Below are 19,145 nucleotides of genomic sequence, written 5' to 3' on the forward strand. Positions count from 1 at the left end.
TGCAGACATGATTAGTGACATTTGTATCTACACTCCAGGTACTGGTAGATAACACCACTAAACATGTTTCAACAACTAATGAATTAAATACACATATATTGTTCTCAGTTCTAAGAGGACAGTCTACCTTAATGTCCAAGTCCTATCATTATAATTGGGACTACTAAGTCTTTTCTATAGTATAACAACTAGGGGATTGCCAAACATTTAAAATCCCAAGAATCACAAAAATATTTAGTTGAGACCAACACTTTAAAATCCCCGTGAATTTTGTATGCCACGATAGTGTGGACGTATACAAAATCAAAGAGGAGATTTTGTCCACTAATTTTATTATCTCGTCATCCTAACTTCATGACAAAAAAAATTAATAGTTGGTCTATCTTTGATCAAATATTTTGGTCAAACTTTGAATTTAAAATAACATTGATTCCTCAAACAATATTATTTAAATTCACCAACACCTCTAACATCGGGAATTATGCATGCCACATTAGTGTGAATGTATACAAATTCAACATTCGTAAGAGGAGGGTTTTACCCATTAATTATCTTGTCAACCTTGAATTACCTCAAACACCATGAATTTTGTATGCCACGTTAGTGTGGACGTATACAAATTCAAACATTTGTAAGAGGGGGTTTTACCTAACTTTATGACAAATTAATAGTTGGTATTGCTTTGGTCCCGCAAAACAATAGCAGTGACTCCATTGGGGAGGATATTATTGAATGCGTCTAAGTGTATACCATTACTTGATACTTAGTCCATTAAATAGGATTATGCCCCTTCAGTTGGAGAAGATCACACGTTCCTAAATAATTTCCTATAACCATCCATAAAGGAAGTTTGATCTAGTGGTCTGCAACAAACCCATCCGTTGTGGAGGGAGGCACTCAGAGCCAACACACAAACTTGTTGCATCACTTACAAACCAGTAATGGAGACCGTGGAATTTATTTAAAATCCCTCTCCCACTTAGATATTTAAGGTGAGGAATTTTAACCTATGCTAGCATATAACACATGCACACACACACAATAAATAAAAGCAATAAATTTGGAAATTAATTTTCCAACTATTATGGCATTTTCATCACTGTCCTCCGTGTGCTCCAACCCTAGCTGCTGCCATCTTTAGCCACCGCCATTAGGTCAAGTTGTCGTATCTATCTTGCTTCTTATTTCGCTGCGCTTCTGGTCCTCCAATAGTACCATGCCTCGCAAAGATACGATCCGCGACAAATTTTTTTTTTTTTTACATATATCGATCCTATATTCCATAAAGAAATGTACATGTATTCTAGATCGAACAAAAAAAGTAAAATTCTAAAACTAATACAACTCCTACTGTATTTAATACATACAATCATGCACACACAAAATAATGCCCTTGACATGTCCAAGGGTCCAATCACACACAATATCTATATGGCATAATAGTTGGAGTCTACAATCACAAAGTTAGCATATCCTACTATTATCCTACCTAAATTATGTATAACATGTGCATAATCTATTTGAAAACCAAACACACAGAGGAAAACCCTAACTCTGATACCAATTGTTGGTTAGTCCTAGGAAGACCGTACTGGTTCCACTGTACAAAAATTTTGTACAAGTGTCGAACCTTTCCTAAATAACCTATTGTGTTCTTTAGAAGTTAAATTAGGAATCACAGACAAAGCTTAACATCATTGATTCCAAATTTAACTTATCTGTTCTTGATGGTTTAGATTTGGATCACAAGCGGAACTTAACACTATTAATCCAAAACCACCTATGTTATTAATTCCATTAAATATTAGTTTCCAAAATTGGCTTCCAGGACTGCATGGCGAGGCACATGGACTTCTTGGATATGGAAGCAACCACCACCGCCTAGACAAAGCCTTTTAAGGAAAGTTAATATTTAATTTCCTTAAATAACTCTAGGTTAACCAAAAAGAACAATCGAATCACAAATTCAAAAAATAAAGAAAACACAAACTCAAAAAATAAATTCAAAAACTCTAGAATCATATGCCTCTTGTGTTTGGTATTTCCAAAAATAACTATACAAAGAAAACTAGTATGATGCGAAAAACAATTACTAGCTATACCTTTCTTTGTTAGCAAATAACCTCTTGATCTTCTACTGTGTTCCTCTTCCTATCCCGGATGTTGTGTAGGCAACGATCTACCGAGATGAGAATCCACCTAAGCCACCTTCTTCTCCAAGTAAGATTCGGCCACCACATAAACTCTAAGAGATGTGAGGTTCGGCCACCACCACCAATCTCCAAGGGATGTTAGAAACAAAGCCTCCTTTCTCTCCTTCTTCTCCTAGCTAGAACCGGCCACCATGGACTTCTCTTGTGTTGATGCCGCCGGCCACAAAAGAGGAAGAGAAGAAAAGGAGAAGAGACCCTAGGGCCGGCCACACCAAGGAGGAAAAGAGAGGAAGAAAATAGAATAGAGTCGTTAGCCATGAAGACACCTTTACCCCCTCTTTTATAATCCTTGGTCTTGGCAAATAAGAAAATTTAAATAAAAACTTCCTTAATTCTTTTGCCATGAAAAAGAAAATTTAATTGATTTAAAATTAATTTCTCTTTTCTTAAACAACATGGCCGGCCACTTTAATCTCCAAAACAAGGAGAGTTTTAATTAACACAAGAATTAAAACTTCCTAATTTGTTTCCGGAAATTTATAAAAATTTTATCCAATAATTTTTCCCTTCATGGTGATTTGTAAAAAGGAAATTTTATAAATTAAAATCTTTCTTTTAAACATGTGGATGATTTTCAAAAAGAAAAGTTATCTCTAAAAATTAAAATCTCCTTTCAATCTACAAATAAAGAAAGATATCAAATCTTTTCTTAAACTTTTGTAGAAACTTATAAAAGGGAATATTTAATTTTTTAAACTCTCTTTTAAATCATGAACATGGTTAAAAAAGGAAAGTTTTCTTAAAATTAAAATCCATCTTTCAATCTACAAATAAGGAAAGATTTCAAATATTTTCTTAATCTTTTGTAGAAAGGTATAAAAGGAAAGATTTAAATTTTAAACTCTCTCTTAAAACCATGATATCCACATTAAGAAAAATAAAAAAACAAATTCCTTTTAATATGGCCGACCAATCAAGCTTAAACTCCAAGCCATGGCCGACCAATTAACTTGGCTCAATCCTTTTGATCTTGGCCGGCCCTAGCTTTGGTTTCAAGCTAGCTTGGCCGACCCCATTAGGATGGGTAAGAAGGTGGGTATAATTCTCTATATACAAGAGACTACGATAGGGACCGAGAGGAGGAATTGGTTTTGGTCTCCCGATGAAATTAAGCTTCCCGTGTTCGCCCCGAACACACAACTTAACTTCATCAATAATAATTCATACTACTAAAGAATTATTATTGAACTACCGCACCAATCCCAAATTACATTTTGGGCTCCTTTTTATTATGAGTGTGTTAGTCTCCCTGTGTTTAAGATGTCGAATGCCCACTAATTAAATGAGTTACTGACAACTCACTTAATTAATATCTTAGTCCAAGAGTAGTACCACTCAACCTTATCGTCATGTCGGACTAAGTCCACCTGCAGGGTTTAACATGACAATCCTTATGAGCTCCTCTTGGGGACATTCTCAACCTAGATTACTAGGACACAGTTTCCTTCTATAATCAACAACACACACTATAAGTAATATCATTTCCCAACTTATCGGGCTTATTGATTTATCGAGCTAAATCTCACCCATTGATAAGTCAAAGAAATAAATACTAAATATATATGTTTGTTATTATATTAGGATTAAGAGCACACACTTCCATAATAACTAAGGTCTAGTTCTTTTATCAAGTCATTATAAAAAGAACTTACCTAAAATGGTCCTACTCAATACACTTAGAGTGTACTAGTGTAATTTATTAGTAAAGATAAACTAATATCTAATTACATTACGACTATTCCAATGGTTTGTTCATTTCCATCTTAGTCATAAGCAACTGTTTATAATTTATAAAGAACTAATAACATGATCTTCTGTGTGTGACATCACACACCATGTTATCTACAATATAAATTAATTGAACAACTACACTTAACAAATAAATGTAGGTATTTGACCATTGTGATTCTTTATTTCTAAATAAATATTTATACAAAAGATAGGCTTTTAGTATACACTCTAACAATCTCCCATTATACTAAAAGACTATGCTGCCATAAATGCTGCCATACATCTGATTCCCAACCCTTCAACATACCCATCAAAAGCTCTTGCCTTAAGGACCTTAGTGAAAGGATCTACAGGTCATCACCTGATGCAATCTAGGCGACAACAACTTCTCCTCATTATACGATGTCTCGTATTGGGTGGTACTTGCGCTCTATTGTGTTTACTTGTCTTATGGACTTATGTTTTCTTCGAGTTTGCTACTGCACCACTATTATTACAATAAATTGTAATAATTTTTGGACAAACCAGAAATCATATCTAAGTCCATCATGAAGTTTTTGAGCTATACAGCTTCTATGGTTGCCTTAGAGGCTGCCATATACTTAGCTTCTATGGTGGAGTCTGAAAAACATCTATGCTTAACACTCCTCCATTGTTATGGCTTTACCTCCTAAAGTAAACACAAAACCTCGAGGTTGACCTACTATTGTCCCTATCTGATTAGAAGTCAAAATCCTTGTTACCCACAGGGATCAAATCATCTGCCTAGTAAACTAGCATATAATCTCTAGTCCCTCTAAGGTACTTTAATATATGCTTTACGGCAGTCTAATGTCCCAGTCCTGGGTTACTTCGATATTTGCTAACTATGCCCTAGGCAAAACAGATATCCAGTCTCGTGCATAGTATACATTAGGCTTCCGATAGCCGAAGCATAAGGAACTGCCTTCATGTCTTCTATCTCTTTTGATGTCTTCAGAGACATCTCTTTAGATAAAGTTTACACCATGTCTAAAAGATAGAAAACCTTTCTTGGAGTCTTGCATGCTAAAATGAGTAAGGATTGTATCGAAATATGAAGTTTGGGATAAGCAAAATATTCTTTTCTTATGATCCCTTATTACTTTGATCCCAAGAATATGTGCATTCTCCCAAGTCCTTTATATCAAATTTATTTGGACATCCATACCCTTACTTCCAACAACATTTTGATATTGTTTCCAACCACAAAAAATGTCATCTATGTATAGTACAAGAAATACCACCACGTTTCCATCACACTTCTTGTATTCACAAAACTCATTGGGTCACTGAATAAATCCAAAGGTCTGGATTACTTCATTAGACCAGATGTCCAAGACCTTGAAGCTTTGCTTCAGTCCATAGACTGATTTAGCTTTCACACAAGATGCTCTTTGCCCTTTGCAATGAACCCTTCTAGTTGCTTTATATGGATGTTTTCTTCAAGATTTCTATTAAGAAAAGCTGTCTTAACATCCACTTGCTAAATCTCATAGTCCATATGAGAAGTAATAGATAAAAGAATCCGGATAGACTTAAGCATGACTACCGGTAAAAAAGTTTCCTTTTTCAACAAGCCTTGCTTTGAAAGTTTCTATCTTCCTGTCTATCCCTCTTTTCCAATTGTAGACTTATTTTCACCCAATGGCTTTTACACCATTTGGTGATTTTATAAGCTCCCAGACTTTATTAGAATACATATATTCTAATTCTGTATTCATTGCTCTTTGCAAAGATGCTGCATCTTTATCTTGGAGTGCTTCGTCATATGTATGGGGATCAGGTTCATGTCCACCAGGGATCAAGTCCAAAGACTCTCCCAAAACATGAATCTTTTAGGTTGCCTAACAACCCTCCCACTACGACGAGACACTTTCTATAATTGTGTATCATTTGTGATACGTGTTGCAGTTTCTTGTGATATTTCATCTTATACAGTTGGTACTAGATTAGACGTGCCCATTAATTTCCTTAAGAATAATTTTTACTCATGGGCTTGTGGTTCATAGTATAGTCCTTTTTCTAAAATTAGGCATTGGCGCCAACAATGACCTTCCGATTTTAAGGACTATAAACCTCTTTTCATTTTTCTAGGATAACTCACAAACAAGTGAACTCATGTCCAACTTATTAGTGTCTCTCATGTGCTAGACCACCCATATTCGAATATGCTTCAAACTAGGCTTACACCCATTCTGCAATTCTATGGGAGTAGAGAGTTCTGACTTAGAAGGTACTATGTTCACTTCCGTTTCCAGTGTATATCCTTAAAACGAATTTGGTAAAATTCTGAATAACTCATCATTGATCTAATTATTCTATAAGAGTCTTATACCTTCTTTCTACTACACTATTCTATTGGGGTGTACCAGGTGCAGTTAGTTGGGATTAAATCCCGACTTCTGATAAGTGACTCCTAAACTCTCCTAAGAGGTACTCGTTACTACGATTTCACCGTAGTGTCTTGATACTTTTATTTTGACGTTACTCCACATCAGCCTAGTACTCTTTGAACTAATCAAAGCACTTAGACTTGTGGCGTGTCAAGTAAATGTATCCTTATCTCGAATAGTCGTCTATAAATGAGACGAAATATTCGAAACAACCTCTTGCCTGGATAGTCAAAGGTCTACACAAATCAGAATGAACCAATTCTAACATATCTTTGGCTCCATACCTGTCACGCCCCGAGAGTAAGGTTGTCCGACGAAAATCGGACAGCACCTCCCCTGTAGCAGTGACAAATGGAACCAGTATACATCACCAACAGATAATACATATGCAAATTAAATCACAACCACGCAGATAATATGCAGCCCACACGGCTGTAAAATCAAACACAGCGGAAAACAAGAATATCAAGTATAAAGTAACGAAAACTCACCGCGGGCCGGCCCGGCTTGACTCCTCGACAAAACAACCAAATACAAAATAACAAGTCCACAGCCAAATTATTACAATGCTAAGGGGGCGTTTGGTTCTTTCCTAGAAATATGAATCGGAATGGGAATCATTGTATTGTGGAATGAGAATGAGTATGAGCATGAATATCATTCTTAAAAGCAATGTTTGGTTAGTTGCATATCTTCTATCGGAATAAATTAAAATTTCCTTTTTTACCCTTAAAGGAAAATAAGAGAAAAAATTAGATGTGAGAGAAAGATGAATGTGAGAGAAAAATATGATGAAAGAGAATGATGAGAGAGAAAGTATGATGAGAGAGAAAATGTGATGAGAGAGAATAAAGAGAGAGAAAGTGTAATGAGAGAAAATGAGAAAAGAAAGTGTGATTGGAGAGAGCATGATGAGAGAAGATGAGAGAGAAAATATAATGTGAGAGAAAGTATGATGGGAGAGGATGAAGAGACAGAAAATATAATGAGAAAAAATGAGGAGAGAGAGTGTGATGAGAGAGATTGAGGAGAGAGAAAGTATGGTGAGAGAGAAAGTGTGATGAGAAAAAAAGAGAACAGTGAGTATGATGGGAGAGATTGAGGAGAGAGAAAATATGATGAGAGAGAAAGCGTGTTGAGGAAAAAAGGAGGGAGTGTGACAAGAGATATTGAGGAGAGAGAAAGTATGATGAGAGAGAAAGTGTGATGAGAAAAAAGAGAAAAGAGAGTGTGATGAGAGAGATTGAGGAGAGAGAAAGTGTGATGAAAGAGAAAATGTAATGAGAAAAAAAAAAGAAGGAAGAGAGTGCGATGGAAGAGATTGAGGAGAGAGAAAGTATGATGAGAGAGAAAGTGTAATGAGAAAAAAAAGAGAAAGAGAGTGTGATAGGAGAGATTAAGGAGAGAGAAAGTGTGTGATAAAATGATGAGAGAGAAAATATGATGAGAGAGAACAAAGAGAAAGAAGTAAGAAGTGATATGAAAGAAAAAATAAATAAATATATTTTGATATTTAATATTAATAGAGAAAATTTTAGTTTTAAGTCAAGGGTATTTTTAGAATAAGGGAATATTTTGATTGATGAAAATAGGGTAATGACTCATTGAAGGGGAGGTACATGGGAATGAGTTATTACCCTATTTTAAGGATTCATTCCCTTATTTGTATTCCTATTCCTATAATCCAAACATTAACAATGGTAATCAATGATTCCCATTCTCATTCCCCTCTCCTATTACCCTAAACCAAACGCCCCCTAAATTCAAAGGTTTAACTCACAATAAAAGGAAAACCAAAACCATAAAACCGTCCTCGGAAGTGATGTGGGACCGGCAGTCGGGATCCTCCTCTAAGTGTACTAGTATCGCTATCAGCTACCTGGTGAAATTACCAATGTGGGTGGTGAGTATAAAGACTCAGTGGGTAATAGAATAGACAGTGCATGAGTATCATAAAGAACAAGAATACACAAAGATACAGTCTCGGAAAGCTAAATAGCAGATACTACTGTGTAAAACAAAGTATATATATATCCATACCTGATACCACATCCTAAGCTAGTATAAGGTCTGAGGAAACATAAACTGCTAGAGTACTACCCATAATCACCCAGATCACATGTAAGGTATACTGTAAAAGAAAACAGTGTCCAAGCATACATAACAAATATGTGGTATCAGAACAGCATAAGTAGACATATAACAGCAGAAGCAGGTATAATAGAAACGACGTATGCACGGATGGTCACCCCGCCCACCTCTCTGCACCACGACCCCTGTATGGTCGAGAGGCCAGATCGATGACAACTGTACAACACTCCAGCCGCCACTACTCTCGAGTGACCGAGCGAACAGTTTGCATAGTAGCTAAATAGCTACATAGCAATAGGGTCCCTACGGCTCACAACTCCAGCCGCCACTACCCATGAATGACCGAGTGCAGCGCGACAGGACACGTGGCACGCTCCAGCCGCCACTACCCATGAGTGGCCGAGCGTGCGGCTTTGGCTAATGACCGTCTCAACCATAAGGGAGCCAAGGTCATCGGCGATGCATGCATGACATGATGCGAATAATGCAACAGTCATCATATATACAAAAATCAGGTATGCTACATGAATCTGCATGCTCAATACTAAGCATAAATAAATAGTAGTCAAACAGGTAAACATGGCATATAGTATATGCTAGTTATCAAGAATAACAACGGGAGACTGTATAGATACGGAAGTGAGCATCTCGAAAATTGAGTGGATAAAGTATCAAGCACAAGAAATAAAATGAGTGGAGTCAAGATAAACTCTACTTTATCTGGGCTACTCATGCACCAAGAACAATAACTAAAGAAACAAGTAAAAGTACCCGCCTCTAAGTGTAGGCTGAATCCAACGCCAATCTCGTCACGACGCTCGTCCCGATCAAAGTCCTGTGTCAACGTATCAATTTTAACTGAATACATATGGAACTAATTAACTACACTACTGTACAAGACAAACGACTTTAATCCAAGTTCCATTCATTAACCAAATGAATCCGCACTGATTTGCACAACCTAAACCAAAACCCTAGTTTATGTCTTCAGATCAAACAATTCCCAGCCGAAACTATGTCAATTAGAATTCCCAAATCATGCATTTCATCCCCAATACATAAATACGTATTCGAAAAATCTAAAGCTTTACCTCACGGTGAGCTCCCCACTGTTGACTCTCCGCCGGAAGGTGAGATCGCCGGTGCTAGCACACTGATGCTCCCTGATGCTACAGATTCACAGATTTGAGCTCTCACAAGGCTACCAACAACACAATCACACCCAATCAACACATAACCCCAACCGAAACCTAATAACCAGAACTGTAGGTCTACATCCAAAGCTGAAAATGGCTTACCCAATGACTCACGGCCGGAAATCATCTGCTGGGGATGTCCGCCAGTGTTGGATTGTTGCTGGAGAAGCTTGGCCGAGCTCCTCACCGTGAGCCACTGCCAGAACCGAACCAAAATCAGTCCAATCTCTCGTCCTAGCCGTAAACCACAGATCCCACAGCTACCAAAACCCTAATTGAAACAATCCTCACCTCCACTTACCTCAATGGCGAAATTCCTCACAGTCGACAAAGGAATCTTGATGGAGAACCTCAGCCTTAGAGCTTGGGTAGATAAACCACCGCTGGGAGCGCAGTCCTCAACCACGATGAGCTCTAGAACAAATTACTCGACTCCCACCTCCACAGGACCCAGATCTCGCCACCTGACCGGAGATTCCCTGGCGAAGCGGCGTGTTTGAGGAAGGACACCGCCGGTGAGACCTCTAAGGAGATGTCGAGAAAGTCGGAGACTCGTCTCGCTACAAGGAGCCGGCGATCAGACGCGGCCGTGCGTCGGAGCTGGGTTCCGTCGACAAGATCGGGAGGAAAGGGTGAGGAAATCGACGAAGGCAGAAGGTTCGGAGGAATAAGGGAAAATGGCGATTTAGGGCTAGCACTGTAGCTTCTTATAAGCAGTAGGGTTTGGGTTAGGTTAAGTTCTCACAACCCTTAAGTAGCCCTCCATTAATCATGATTTCCACTACATCTTAAGCCCAATAATTTATCCCCTTAAACCCTGTCATAAGTCCTCCAAATAAATCCAGAAAAATGTCTAAAAATTCCAAATAATCATTATAGATTATTTGATTTTGCCGTATCTCACAATACCCCTTAGACTTAAAAGCTTCTTGGTTATTTTTCCTTCCAAGTAAGACTTGCAGGTTGGAAAGATTTCCACTACCAATGAACCCAAGAGTTCATTGGTTATTATCCTTTGAATCCTACTCAAGTTAATATAACCTAGCCTTAGATGCCAAAAATATGATTGGTTTATTTCTGAAGGTTACTTTCTCTTATTAAAGTTAGAAAATTTGTTATTAATTTTCATTTATTGCATCGTGGGAGTTATTGGATTATAAATTGTCAACCAATGTACCAGAATAGATAACTTCCTTATTTTTCTTGATAACAAGTTTGTTATCAAAATAGACAGAATATCTATTCTTTAATAGCTTAGAAATCGAAATCAGATTCATTCTAAACTTAGTATGTAAAGATAATTTCTGAAACCCCATATTTTATTCCTATCAGAGGATAAATATCTCCCACTACAACAACTGCTACTTTTGCAGTAGTGCCCATGTAGATAGTGTTTTCCTTTTCATATAGCTGTCGGGTTTCCTGGAACCCTGCAATGAATTGCAGACATGATTAGTGGCATCTGTATCTACACTCCAGGTACTGGTAGATAACACCACTAAACATGTTTCAACAACTAATGAATTAAATACACCTATATTGTTCTCAGTTCTAAGAGGACAGTCTACCTTAATGTCCAAGTCCTATCATTATAATTGGGACTACTAAGTCTTTTCTATAGTATAACAACTAGGGGATTGCCAAACATTTAAAATCCCAAGAATCACAAAAATATTTAGTTGAGACCAACACTTTAAAATCCCTGTGAATTTTGTATGCCACGATAGTGTGGACGTATACAAAATCAAAGAGGAGATTTTGTCCATTAATTTTATTATCTCGTCATCCTAACTTCATGACAAATAAAATTAATAGTTGGTCTATCTTTGATCAAATATTTTGGTCAAAACTTTGAATTTAAAATAACATTGATTCCTCAAACAATATTATTTAAATTCACCAACACCTCTAACACCGGGAATTATGCATGCCACGTTAGTGTAGACGTATACAAATTCAACATTCGTAAGAGGAGGGTTATACCCATTAATTATCTTGTCAACCTTGAATTACCTCAAACACCATGAATTTTGTATGCCACGTTAGTGTGGACGTATACAAATTCAAACATTTGTAAGAGGGGGTTTTACCTAACTTTATGACAAATTAATAGTTGGTATTGCTTTGGTCCCGCAAAACAATAGCAGTGACTCCGTTGGGGGAGGATACTATTGAATGCGTCTAAGTATATACCATTACTTGATACTAAGTCTATTAAATAGGATTATGCCCCTTCAGTTGGAGAAGATCACACGCTCCTAAATAATTTCCTATAACCATCAATAAAGGAAGTTTGATCTAGTGATCCGCAACAAACCCATCCATTGTGGAGGGAGGCACTCAGAGCCAACACACAAGCTTGTTGCATCACTTACAAACCAATAATGGAGACCGTGGAATTTATTTAAAATCCCTCTCCCACTTAGTTATTTAAGGTGAGGAATTTTAACCTATGCTAGCATATAACACATGCACACACACACACACAATAAATAAAAGCAATAAATTTGGAAATTAATTTTCCAACTATTATGACATTTTCATCACTGTCCTCCGTATGCTCCAACCCTAGCTGCTGCCATCTTTAGCCACCGCCATTAGGTCAAGTTGTCTTATCTATCTTGCTTCTTATTTCACTGCGCTTCTGGTCCTCTAATAGCACCATGCCTCGCAAAGATACGATCCGCGATAAAAATAGAATTTTACATATATCGATCCTATATTCCATAAAGGAATGTACATGTATTCTAGATCGAACAAAAAAAGTAAAATTCTAATACTAATACAGCTCCTGCTGTATTTAATACATACAATCATGCACACACAAAATAATGCCCTTGACATGTCCAAGGGTCCAGTCACACACAATATCTATATGCCATAATAGTTGAAGTCTGCAACCACAAAGTTAGTACATCCTACTATTATCCTGCCTAAATTATGTATAACATGTGCATAATCTATTTGAAAACCAAACACACAGAGGCAAATCATAGCTCTGATACCAATTGCTGGTTAGTCCTAGGAAGGCCGTACCGGTTCCACTGTACAAAAATTTTGTACAAGTGTCGAACCTTTCCTAAATAACCTATTGTGTTCTTTAGAAGTTAAATTAGGAATCGCTGACGAAACTTAACATCATTGATTCCAAATTTAACTTATCTGTTCTTGATGGTTTAGATTTGGATCGCAAGCGGAACTTAACACTATTGATCCAAAACCACCTATGTTATTAATTCCATTAAATATTAATTTCTAAAATTGGCTTCCAGGACTACATGGCGAGGTGCATGGTCTTCTTGGATATGGGAGCAACCACCACCGCCTAGACAAAGCCTTTTAAGGATAGTTAATATTTAATTTTCTTAAATAACTCTATTGTTAACCAAAAAGAACAATCGAATCACAAATTCAAAAAATAAAGAAAGCACAAACTCGAAAAATAAATTCAAAAACTCTAGAATCATATGTCTCTTCTGTTTGGTATTTCCAAAAATAACTATACAAAGAAAACTAGTATGATGCGGAAAACAATTACTAGTTATACCTTTCTTTGTTAGCAAATAACCTCTTAATCTTCTACCGTATTCCTCTTCTTATCCCGGACGTTGTGTGGGCAACGATCTACCGAGATGAGAATCCACCTAAGCCACCTTCTTCTCCAAGCAAGAATCGGCCACCACATAAACTCCAAGAGATGTGAGGTTCGGCCACCACACCAATCTACAAGGGATGTTAGAAACAAAGCCTCCTTTCTCTCCTTCTTCTCCTAGCTAGAACCAGCCACCATGGACTCCTCTTGTGTTGATGCCGTCGGCCACAAAAGAGGAAGAGAAGAAAAGGAGAAGAGACCCTAGGGCCGGCCACACCAAGGAGGAAAAGAGAGGAAGAAAATAGAATAGAGTCGTTAGCCATGAAGGCACCTTTACCCCCTCTTTTATAATCTTTGGTCTTGGCAAATAAGAAAATTTAAATAAAAACTTCTTTAATTCTTTTGCCATGAAAAAGAAAATTTAATTGATTTAAAATCAATTTCTCTTTTCTTAAACAACATGGCCGGCCACTTTAATCTCCAAAACAAGGAGAGTTTTAATTAATACAAGAATTAAAATTTCCTAATTTATTTTCGGAAATTTATAAAAATTTTCTCCAATAATTTTTCCCTTCATGGTGGTTTGTAAAAAGGAAATTTTATAAATTAAAATCTTTCTTTTAAACATGTGGATGATTTCCAAAAAGGAAAGTTATCTCTAAAAATTAAAATCTCCTTTCAATCTACAAATAAAGAAAGATATCAAATCTTTTCTTAATCTTTTGTAGAAACTTATAAAAGGAAATATTTAATTTTTTAAACTCTCTTTTAAATCATGAACATGGTTAAAAAGGGAAAGTTTTCTTAAAATTAAAATCCATCTATCAATCTACAAATAAGGAAAGATTTCAAATCTTTTCTTAATCTTTTATAGAAAGCTATAAAAGGAAAGATTTAAATTTTAAACTCTCTCTTTGTTAGTTAGAGCCCTAGAGCCAATCATTTGATGATTGTATGGACTCATGTATATCATATTCTTGTATATATATTAAGGCATTTGGTTTTTGGTTATTATGCTTATTTGTATTAGTGTCAGATAAAATAAGTATAGTAACGTCCTCGAGTAGAAGGTTCTTACCTATATCAATCGATTGGTTGAATCGATAGTGAGATGATATAGGGAACACTACTCTAAATCATTCCTAGTCGAGTATTAACATTCAGGGACAATGTTAATACAATAAGACTAGCATGTAGGTCAGCTCGATGACTTGATCTCACAAGTCATGGATATAGAGATATCAAGCTGACACATGTGTATGCATTAGAGAATGTATACTGAATGACCCGCCATGAGAAAGTATCATGGATCGTTATATGAGTGTCATATACTTTCTCATGTGGCTATTAGTATGACTATTAGTCCTTAGACCTGAAGTCACCATGAATCCCTACATAAGGAGTTATGTACTTTGGTTTTGTCAAACGTCACCCGTAACTGGGTGGACTATAAAGGCGATTACTGGGTATATAACGAATTATGTAGAGGGATGTGAGTGATGTAGATGGGATCTTTCCCTCCCATATGACGGGAGCGACATCGGTATTCTTGATAGAGTGAGACCACTAAGTGCATGACCATGCCCAAATGAGTCAACATTAGATGTTGAGCTCATTTGATCGAGTGAGTCTACTTAGAGTTCAAGATTTAGATTGATTAGAGGATGACACGGTCTATGCCTCATATTGATCAATCTAGATGTCTAGGATAGAAGGACACTTGTCATATATTGTGAGGAGTCACAATTAGTAGTCACAAGGTGATGTTGGATCTCGATATTTCTTGTAACTTGGGTAGCTATGATGTATTGCTAGATGCCGCTCATTGCTTATGTATCTAAAGGAGTTTAGAAACATTGCCAACGTTACAAGAACCTATTGGGTCACACACAAAGAACAAGTGGATGGAGATTAGGTTCATATGATGAACCAATTGGATTAGGTTCATATGATGCACCAACGATTGGATTCAAATTAGACTTATTGAGTTAGACTCGATTAGATTCAATTGTTGAATGAGTCTAATTTAAATTTGATTCATTGAGTCAATTTATATTAATGAATTGAGATTCATTAAATTGAAATTGACTTGAATCAAAGGTTGGATTTAACTCAACAAGGAAGACAATTGGTCAAGTTTGACTTGACCAAGTAGAAGTTGAATCATCAAGTTTGACTTGATGTATTGCCACATCATAAGGATGACTCATCCTTGCCACATCACCTCCACCTCATGAGACATGCCACCTCATGGGGGTTACACTCTCCCCTTGGTTTTAATGTGGCCGACCACATTAATGAAGGGGGTTACATTGTGTGGCCGACCACACTAATGTGGTGACGAGTTTTGATTTTGTGGAATTGATGTGGGGCATTCATTCTATCTTCTTCTTCCTTGCTTCTTCCCTCTCTTGGCTGGTGGTTGCCGTGACTTCCATGGTGAGGAGAAGGTGGTTGAGTGGGTTCCAACAAAAGGAAGGGTGAAGGTCACAAAGGAGGATACTACTACTTGAGTGTAAGAGATTCTTTTGCATCTCCTCTCTTTTCTTCCTTTCCATTTCCATCCGAGAGCCCTAGAGAAAGTGCTAGCACACTTGTGGCTCTCTTCTCCATCCTTTGAGTGTGAGAGACACTCCTTGTTCGTGTGGATATCACTAGAGAAGTATCTACCTTGATACTTTGGAGATCCGACACGTACCTTTGACGAGCGGGATTTTGCGAAGGCACGCAACAAGGGTAAAGTTCTTAACATGTAGATCTAGGAGTAGATCTAAAAGGGTTTTCAAACTCGTACTCGTATTTATTTTTTTTTTCCTTGCACGGATCCGTTGGCCTTGGGTGATTCGGGGTTTCCGCGACGCGAAAAGCGATTTTCGCGGCCCGAAAAACCCAACAGTGGTATTAGAGCCACGTACAAGGCTTGTACGAGTTTAATTTTTGGTTTTATGAAAACTAAAGTTTCTGTAATTTTCTGTAAAATTATGATTTTATAGTTTTTATGGGTAATTTTTCCGTAGAAGCGAAGCACAAGTGTCTCGGCACTTGTAGGCTTCGGCTACTGGAAAGATTTTTCCAAAACGGCTTCGTTTTGCCCCAAATCCGTTTGGGACAGCGGGCTTGGGTGCCATTAGATCGCAAAGGAGCAACTCACGATGGTTAGATCATGGGTAGGGGTACTGCCCCTAACCCCGCAAGGGGATTTGTTCCGCGATTGCACCCGAAATCGCTAAAAATGAACCTGTCAGGAAGATTTTTCCGAAACGGCAATGTCTCTACCCAAATCATTTTGGGACAGCGAGTTTGGGCGCTGTTGGATCGCAAAGGAACCCTCGCGATGGTTAGATCGCGGGTAGGGGTGCTGCCCCTGGCCTCGCAAGGGGATCCGTTCCACGATTGCGCCCGAAACCGCTAAACGGGACCGCCGGGAAATTTTACTTGTAAAAATTGTAAAAATTAATTTTAAAATTATAGAAAATTATGAAAATATATAATTTTGAATTATATATTAATTTTGTGATAGTCATGGCCCAAAAACCCAATATGATTGGATTGTGTTGTAATTCATAATACGACCTGCGTGCCGTTATGTGTTTGCGAGTGTTGTATTATATTCGCGACCTGCGCGTCGTGCCTTCTCTTATATTCTTGTTGTAAATTAGATTTAGACTCGAATGTAACTCGAGTTTCAAATTGTAATGTACAAATTGGAGCGGTGGAGGGTCCACACGAGACGGAGTTCCGAGGCGGGCACGAGCAACACAAGGTGGTCAAAGGGAGGAGCTTGGAGAAGCTGTTGACCCTAGGTTGACCAATCGATCTTCTCATTGGCTTGAGAAGATCGTAGTAGGGCCATGACTAAATCACAAATAGATTAATTAATTGCTTGTGTATGTGATGCATATTTAATAAGTAGTTAATTAATTAGTGCCTTACGATTAGATTAAATCTAAGTCGTGCACATGATGCACCCTTGCGATTAGATTAGATCTAAGTCGTGCACAAGATGCATCCTTTTCGATTAGATTAGATCTCAATCGACTCAACTCTAATGCCTAACCGTGTCGTGATACCTATCACTACCTCGATCACATGTATTGTTGAATCTGCCAAAGCAGAGCAATACATATTATCTTGGTAGGGTACGGAGGGACAATCTTGATCCCGCCTATCAACGCATGAGTGAATACAAACTCAATTAGATTGAGTATTCCTAGTTACTCGGTTGGATCGAGTCAACTATAAGCATTCTTCCAATAGTTGGAAAGGTAGGACAAAATCACGTTTATATTAACTCTCGGGCGTATTAGCCAAAGCTAACTCGAGTTTTAATATAAATATGGATCTTGATCCTATAAAAAAGAGTTGCATAGAGATGTAATTGGTAATCGTTACCTACCGATCATACTAAGCCTTGGGCGTATTAGCCAAAGCTAACTCAAGGGTTAGTATGATGTGGATCTTGTCCCACATGAATTATAGTATTCAGTGGGAGCATCATTTAGTTAAAGGCCTAATTAAATGATTTTAAAAGAATATGATATTTATTTCTGCAAATTTTCTGTTGTAGATAACCATGACGTCGAACACGAATTCCTTCTCCCTGCGATCTGTCCTTGAGAAGGACAAGCTCAACGGAGCGAATTTCCTAGACTGGTACAGGAACTTGAGAATAGTTCTCACCCAGGAACGTAAACTGTACGTTCTGGAGCAGCCCATTCCGGAGGCTCCTCCTGCCAATGCCCCGCGAGCAGACAAAGATGCTTACAACAAGCATCAAGATGACGCATTAGATGTGTCCTGTCTAATGCTCGTGACCATGAACTCTGAGCTTCAGAAGCAACACGAGTTGATGGACGCTTACGATATGGTTGAGCATCTTTGCCAACTATATCAGGGACAAGCGAGGCATGAGAGATTTGAGATCTCTAAGGCACTGTTTCAGTGCAAGATGTCAGACTGGGCTCCTGTAGGTCCTTATGCACTCAAGATGATTGGGTACATAGAGAACCTACAAAGACTGGGGTTCCCACTTGGCCAAGAGCTGGCCACTGACTTGATCTTGCAGTCCTTACCGGATAGCTATAGTCAATTCGTTCTCAACTATAACATGAACGAGATTGACAAGCCACTGCCCGAGCTACTTAGTATGTTACGAACTGCTGAGATTAACCTTAAGAAGGTTAAGCCCATTCTGATGGTCCAGAAGCACAAGGGCAAGGGCAAGCCCAAAGGTAAGGGAAAGTCCCAAACCAAGGGCAAAGGCAAGGCACTGAAGCCTAAAGGAGGGGTCGCCAAGGATGCTACCTGCTTCCACTGCGGTCAGACCGGGCACTGGAAGAGGAACTGCAAGGTATACTTGGAGGATCTTAAGAAGAAGCGAAGTGAGACTTCCACTTCAGGTATATATGTTATAGAAGTCAATCTATCTATTTCTACATCATGGGTATTAGATACTGGATGTGCTTCTCACATTTGTACTGATGTGCAGGCGCTGAGAAATAGCAGAGCATTGGCAAAGGGCGAGGTGGACCTACGAGTAGGCAATGGAGCACAGGTTGCTGCTGTTGCTGTAGGAACTTATCAGCTATCTCTGCCCTCTGGGCTTGTACTAGATTTAGATGATTGTTGTTATGTGCCTGCTCTTACTAAGAACATAGTTTCAGTTTCTTGTTTAGACAAGAAAGGATACTCTTTTATAATAAAAAGACAAATGTTGTTCTATTTATTTAAAAGATATGTTCTATTGTAGTGCACCACTAATAAACAGACTCTATATTCTAGACCTTGAGAGACCTATCTATAACATTAGTACCAAGAGGTTCAAGTCAAATGACATGAACCAAACTTATCCCTGGCACTGTCGCTTAGGTCATATAAATGACAAGCGCTTATCCCAGCTCCATAAGAA

This window comes from Zingiber officinale, chromosome 8A (genome assembly GCF_018446385.1).
Source record: "Zingiber officinale cultivar Zhangliang chromosome 8A, Zo_v1.1, whole genome shotgun sequence".
Taxonomy (NCBI): domain Eukaryota; kingdom Viridiplantae; phylum Streptophyta; class Magnoliopsida; order Zingiberales; family Zingiberaceae; genus Zingiber; species Zingiber officinale.